This window comes from Miscanthus floridulus, chromosome 9, assembly GCF_019320115.1.
Source record: "Miscanthus floridulus cultivar M001 chromosome 9, ASM1932011v1, whole genome shotgun sequence".
Lineage (NCBI taxonomy): Eukaryota > Viridiplantae > Streptophyta > Magnoliopsida > Poales > Poaceae > Miscanthus > Miscanthus floridulus.
Genome location: NC_089588.1, coordinates 43,604,944 through 43,610,809, shown reverse-complemented (window position 1 = coordinate 43,610,809; position 5,866 = coordinate 43,604,944).

The following is a 5,866-nucleotide window of genomic DNA, read 5'->3' as shown; positions in this document are numbered from 1 at the left end:
CAGGGGCTGTCTGCTCCAGTGCGGCCTCCCTCAGGTGAACCTTCTCGAGGCTTCCTTGGCTGTGAAGGAGCCCCAGGTCACTTGTCCTATTGTGTCATGCCGGTTGTGTGACCCTGTCAAAGGAGTGGCCAACAGAGCCTCACGCCCGTTGAACAGGCAGGCGCTATGGAATCTCCGTACTTGTCGGGCCTCTGAAAGCCCCATGTTTGGTTTTGACTAATTGAGACAACCAAGTGAACTAACCCTATGCTCTAGTGTTGTTTATGAGATAGGTTGGTTCACATCCAAGGCAGAGCAAGGATGGCACTCAAGGTGATGGAGATGGCCAATTGATGATCAAGTGCTCCAAACTTGGAAAAGAAGAAAGAGAAAAACAAAATGCAAGGGCTCAAGGCAAAGGTATAAGCTAGGGCATTTTGTTTGCCAGTCAAGACTCAATAAGAGTGCATGGTAGGGTTTAGGATAGATAGTCGTACTATAAAGTGGGGAAAACTCGAAGTGAAATGCAGTTATCTAAGTGTCACTAGGTGAACTAACTCTTTGCATGTGCATTAGGACCTAGTGAGCTAACAAAACCTTGTGAAAATGCTTTGGAAGATGCTAACTCATGTACATAAGTGATGGAAACACTTTGGAGTTAGCACATGAGGGAAAGGGTTGACGAAATAGAAAAGAAGGTGGCTCTGCGTAGCATCGGACCTTGATAAGGTAAAGCATCGGACCATTGGAGGCATGGTCCAACGCCTGACCCTAACTACGCAGAGAGGCTGAGAGCACGCGAGAGCGTCGGACCATGGTGAAGTGCACCGTTGGACTATATGGTGGCACTGTTCACCATGGTCAGCTGAGTGGGCGTGCGGTCAAAGGGGCATTGGACCCTTGGAATTGGTTCAACGGTCTGCGTCGGACTCAGTCAAAGTCGTTTTGCGCTCTCTAGTCCCTCTCTGGACTGCATCGGACCGTGAGTGGCATTGGTCCGATGGGTGTCGGCCTCGGACCATGCAGTCGACCGTTTGAGCACGTAACAGTTGAATTCAAAGGTGCGGACACGTGGCGATCGCGGAAGAGGTTGGACCGAGCCATCGGCCGGTCCGACGGTCCCATAAAGAAGGTCCGACGGTCGATTTGTTGGAGTAATGTCTAGTGGAGATCTTGGGGGTCTATTTAAGGGGCTTGGCCAGCTTGTGGCCGGCTCTCTTGGCATTTTTCATGTGTGATACACCCCCTAGAGCTGAGCCAAACACCTCCCTCTCATCTCCTTGGTCATTGCTTCATCCAAAGTGAGATTAGGAGTGATCCTAGTGCACTTGCATTGAGTTGAGGCATCTAGTGGCACTAGTGATCATGTTCGCTACGGGATTTCTTGTTACTCTTGGTGGTTGCTGTCACCTAGATGGTTTGGAGCAGCGGAGGATCATTGAGCGGCTTTGGTGATTGTTGCCGGCTCCGATCAAGGCATTGTGAGGGGGTTCTTGTGCTTATTCCCCGCGGGAGATTCGCAAAAAGCAACTCTTGTGGAATTATGGCTTGTGGAGTGCTCTCTAGTGTGGTTCTTACGGCGCCCTTGGTGTGGGCTTGGCGTGTGATGCCAATTAGCATGTGAGCGACCTAGCTTTGACTCGCCACAACATGGACGTAAGTTGCCGGCAAGCAACTGAACAACGAGAATAAATCTTGGTGTTCACACTACTACCGATCGAGCGATCACTATCGCCATTATCACCGCCGTTTATTACATAAGCGATGGTGATGTAGTTCCACCACCGGTTGGATCGATAGCGGGGCCTAGAAAGGAATCGAACCAGTGGATGAAACTTCTAGCACCAACGGTTGAACGATAGATGCTGCAGTGCTATTGGGTGTTGCATTTCTGCGTCGTATGGAATGCCAAGCCAATTGAGATATGCATTATGGCTGCCGGCCCTAAACGACCATTTGGTCTGCCGATGGTAAATTCAACGTGAGTGTTGAATGTCCCAACTTCCAACACCATTACTTCCACTGGGCGAAGCCGAAGCGAGGCTCACTCACTGCTCTACATATTCTTCAAGCCGCTACCACCTAAAACCACCCTTCTTCTGTGTTCATCCCCTTCTTCCATCTACAACCATGTCGGGTAGCCCCCTTCAAGCTTCCCAGTAATTACTCGTCCTCCAAGGAGGATGAGTGGATGCAACGCTCCACTTCTGATGACACCTCCAGCGACTAGAGGTCTCCTGATCGGAGTCCACCCTGGAGCACCTAGGAGGAGGAGGACAAGGATGACGAGGAGGCGGAGGAGGAGGAGGAGGACGACGACGATGATGATGACATCGACTTCTTCTTTGACAACCAAGTGAGCGAAGTGAGCATGATCCTCTCGCTATAACAGAGAGGATCGTTTTTAGATTCAATAGTTTAGATTTAGTAGGCTGAATAGTTTAGGTTTAGTAGTTTAGATTCAGTAGTTTCTGGACGAGTACAATCACATACTCGTCCAAATTGTATCTACTATCTGTTACAATGAATTAATGGAAAAAATCTATTCTGACCAATGGTTATTTCATTTGCCCATAGAGGGAGTATGTTTATTCTTTTGTGTATATGAATGAAAAGGAACTGTGTTGTACACGGCAAAAAACTATCATGTTCTGTTGCAACGGTTGTTTCTAGGAGAATCTAATTGTACTTAGTTGTTCAACCGCTGACAATCGCTGTATTATACCGATGTCTTAGTGTGGAATGGTCCGCTTAATATGGACACTGTTTAACTTATCCCGCGCTATTCGTTCTTGGTGCTGATCTATCTGGACCGTCCATTTCGCAACAAACCTAGAATCACCTAGCCCGTTCCCCAACTCCCAACTCTCCTCGGCCCTTGTTGGTGCCTTGGCGGCGGTTTGTCCCACAAGAAAACCCCACTACAAAGCACTTAATTAGTTCTCCCCACCCAGTGGTTCTCCTTCATTCTGACACTATGGTTTCTTTGCCTCTACTACGCCGGTTGCCTTGCCTCATACATCTTACATTGTCGCCCTAGACAACAACCCATGAAGGTTAGATGAATTCGGTCCCCCCTTGTTTGCATTTGATTCTAATTGGTTTTGGGTTGCATATCAGTTTTGTTTATATTAGGAATTTCTTCATTAGAATAGATGTCTTACTTTGGAAGAAGCCATTTCTATGCGAGTAGCCTTGCCTTTTGGCAGCTAGGGGTGGCACCAGGAGCCCAATAGTTGTTGTTTGCTACTTGGGGCCGTCTTATTCATCAGGAGCAAGGGTTGATTGTTCAAGCTATTGTTCGTCACCTTCTTGGACCACAAAGGTTCACAAGAATCATTGAAGACCCTATTTGTGGAGAGGATTTTGTGCTTTGCAGGACTACATAGGAAGCGTCCATGCTTTATCGATACAATGTAGACGTGGACAGAGATGTTGTCATCTTCAACACGGTTCACTACCTCTACATTTTTGGACTGCATCAACCAATTGAGTACCTTAGCAACTGCCTACGCATCCCACATTCTTAGAATTTGGGAAACTTTTATGTTAATGAAGTTTATATGTACTCCCTATTAGTATTTCTTAACGTTCATGAATAAATCCGCAAGCGCACGGATATACCGTTGTAGCACTTCACCCGAGAGTATTCAGGGTATTGTATTTTCACAAGGAATGGAAGTGTACAAGTCTCTTAGCTAGTTCATGCAAGATGACAAGAGGGAGAGTGGCTCAGGTAGCGAGGTTTTCTGGGGATAGAGATCTTAGGATAAGTCAGCTTGATCACTATGAGCTTGCTTCGGGCACCGGATCGCACCTGGTCTACCAAGTGATGCTGGCCAACAGCTCTATGCCGAAACCCGAGCGTGGAGGAAAACAACGGATGGACAGGGATATCACCACCTACCACCTACCTCTCAACAGTGGGGAATGAGGCAAACAAAGGTGACCTATAGCTTAGACACCACGTCTACGCTACCGATTACTACTCTAGCGTCAGCCAGGAACTTCTGTCTTTATTAGGAGTCCTGTACTAGAGCATTCGTTACTAGAATGAACGATGAACCCACAAGCAAATAGTAAACAAAACTAGCTTTGCCTTGAGAACCCATCACCGTAGAAGAACACGGAAATTTGTACTCCAAAAAGCAAGAGATTCGACGAGGTACAAGCTTAGAGAGAGCCGACAACTCTGGTACTCCTCTAACTCTTCCTCACTCACTCCCTACACTAACAATAGCTAAAGAGCTAAACTTGGAATGGGGCTCTTCTCTCGTGTCTTGTGTATTCTCCCCCTTGGATGAGAGCTCTTCTTCTCTTTGAATAGTACTCCAAGGTCAGTTCTGGGGGAATATTCGGGGAATCCACCCCGTAAACGCCTTCAAGGAGTAATGCAGGGTTGCCACATGGAGGCAGGGGGCGAAAGGCACAAGTTTCACAAGAATCAGTGAAGACCCTATTTGTGGAGAGGATTTTGTGCTTTGCAGGACTACACAGGAAGCGTCCATGCTTTATTGATACAATGTAGACGTGGACAGAGATGTTGTCATCTTCAACACGGTTCACTACCTCTGCATTTTTGGACTGCATCAACCAATTGAGTACCTTAGCAACTGCCTACGCATCCCACATTCTTAGAATTTGGGAAACTTTTATGTTAATGAAGTTTATATGTACTCCCTATTAGTATTTCTTAACATTCATGAATAAATTAGCAAGCGCACGGATATACCGTTGTAGCACTTCACCCGAGAGTATTCAGGGTATTGTATTTTCACAAGGAATGGAAGTGTACAAGTCTCTTAGCTAGTTCACGCAAGATGACAAGAGGGAGAGTGGCTCAGGTAGCGAGGTTTTCTGGGGATAGAGATCTTAGGATACGTCAGCTTGATCACTATGAGCTTGCTTTGGGCACCGGATCGCACCTGGTCTACCAAGTGATGCTGGCCAACAGCTCTATGCCGAAACCCGAACGTGGAGGAAAACAAAGGATGGACAGGGATATCACCACCTGCCACCTACCTCTCAACAGTGGGGAATGAGGCAAACGAAGGTGACCTATAGCTTAGCCACCACGTCTACGCTACCGATTACTACTCTAGCGTCAGCCAGGAACTTCTGTCTTTATTAGGAGTCCTGTACTAGAGCATTCGTTACTAGAACGAACGATGAACCCACAAGAAAATAGTAAACAAAACTAGCTTTGCCTTGAGAACCCATCACCGTAGGAGAACACGGAAATTTGTACTCCAAAAAGCAAGAGATTCGACGAGGTACAAGCTTAGAGAGAGCCGACAACTCTGGTACTCCTCTAACTCTTCCTCACTCACTCCCTACACTAACAATAGCTAAAGAGCTAAACTTGGAATGGGGCTCTTCTCTTGTGTCTTGTGTATTCTCCCCCTTGGATGAGAGCTCTTCTTCTCTTTGAATAGTACTCCAAGGTCAGTTCTGGGGGAATATTCGGGGAATCCACCCCGTAAACGCCTTCAAGGAGTAATGCAGGGTTGCCACATGGAGGCAGGGGGCGAAAGGCACAGACAGGGGGTTGGCCGACCCCCTGGGTCGCCAATCCCTAGGTAGTGCCGCCCCCAACTGCCTTTGGCTGGTCGGTTGCGTGCTGGGATTGGGTCTGGTCTTCTCATGCTTGGGCCTAGGTTTGTCTGGTAAGTGGCCTTTTTTCATTTCTCTATTTATTCAAGGTATTTTCTTGGCCCTTTTTATGTATCTGCACACATGTCCTCCTGCAAATGAGCAATCACCAAAACTTATGGAATTTGTTAGTTATAATCCCTAATACTAAGTTTGGTGTTTATATGAGTGGATTTTATGCAAGATTTGGTGGTTGATTTTAGGAGTTAAGGACCGCCAACAAGCTCCCCCACAC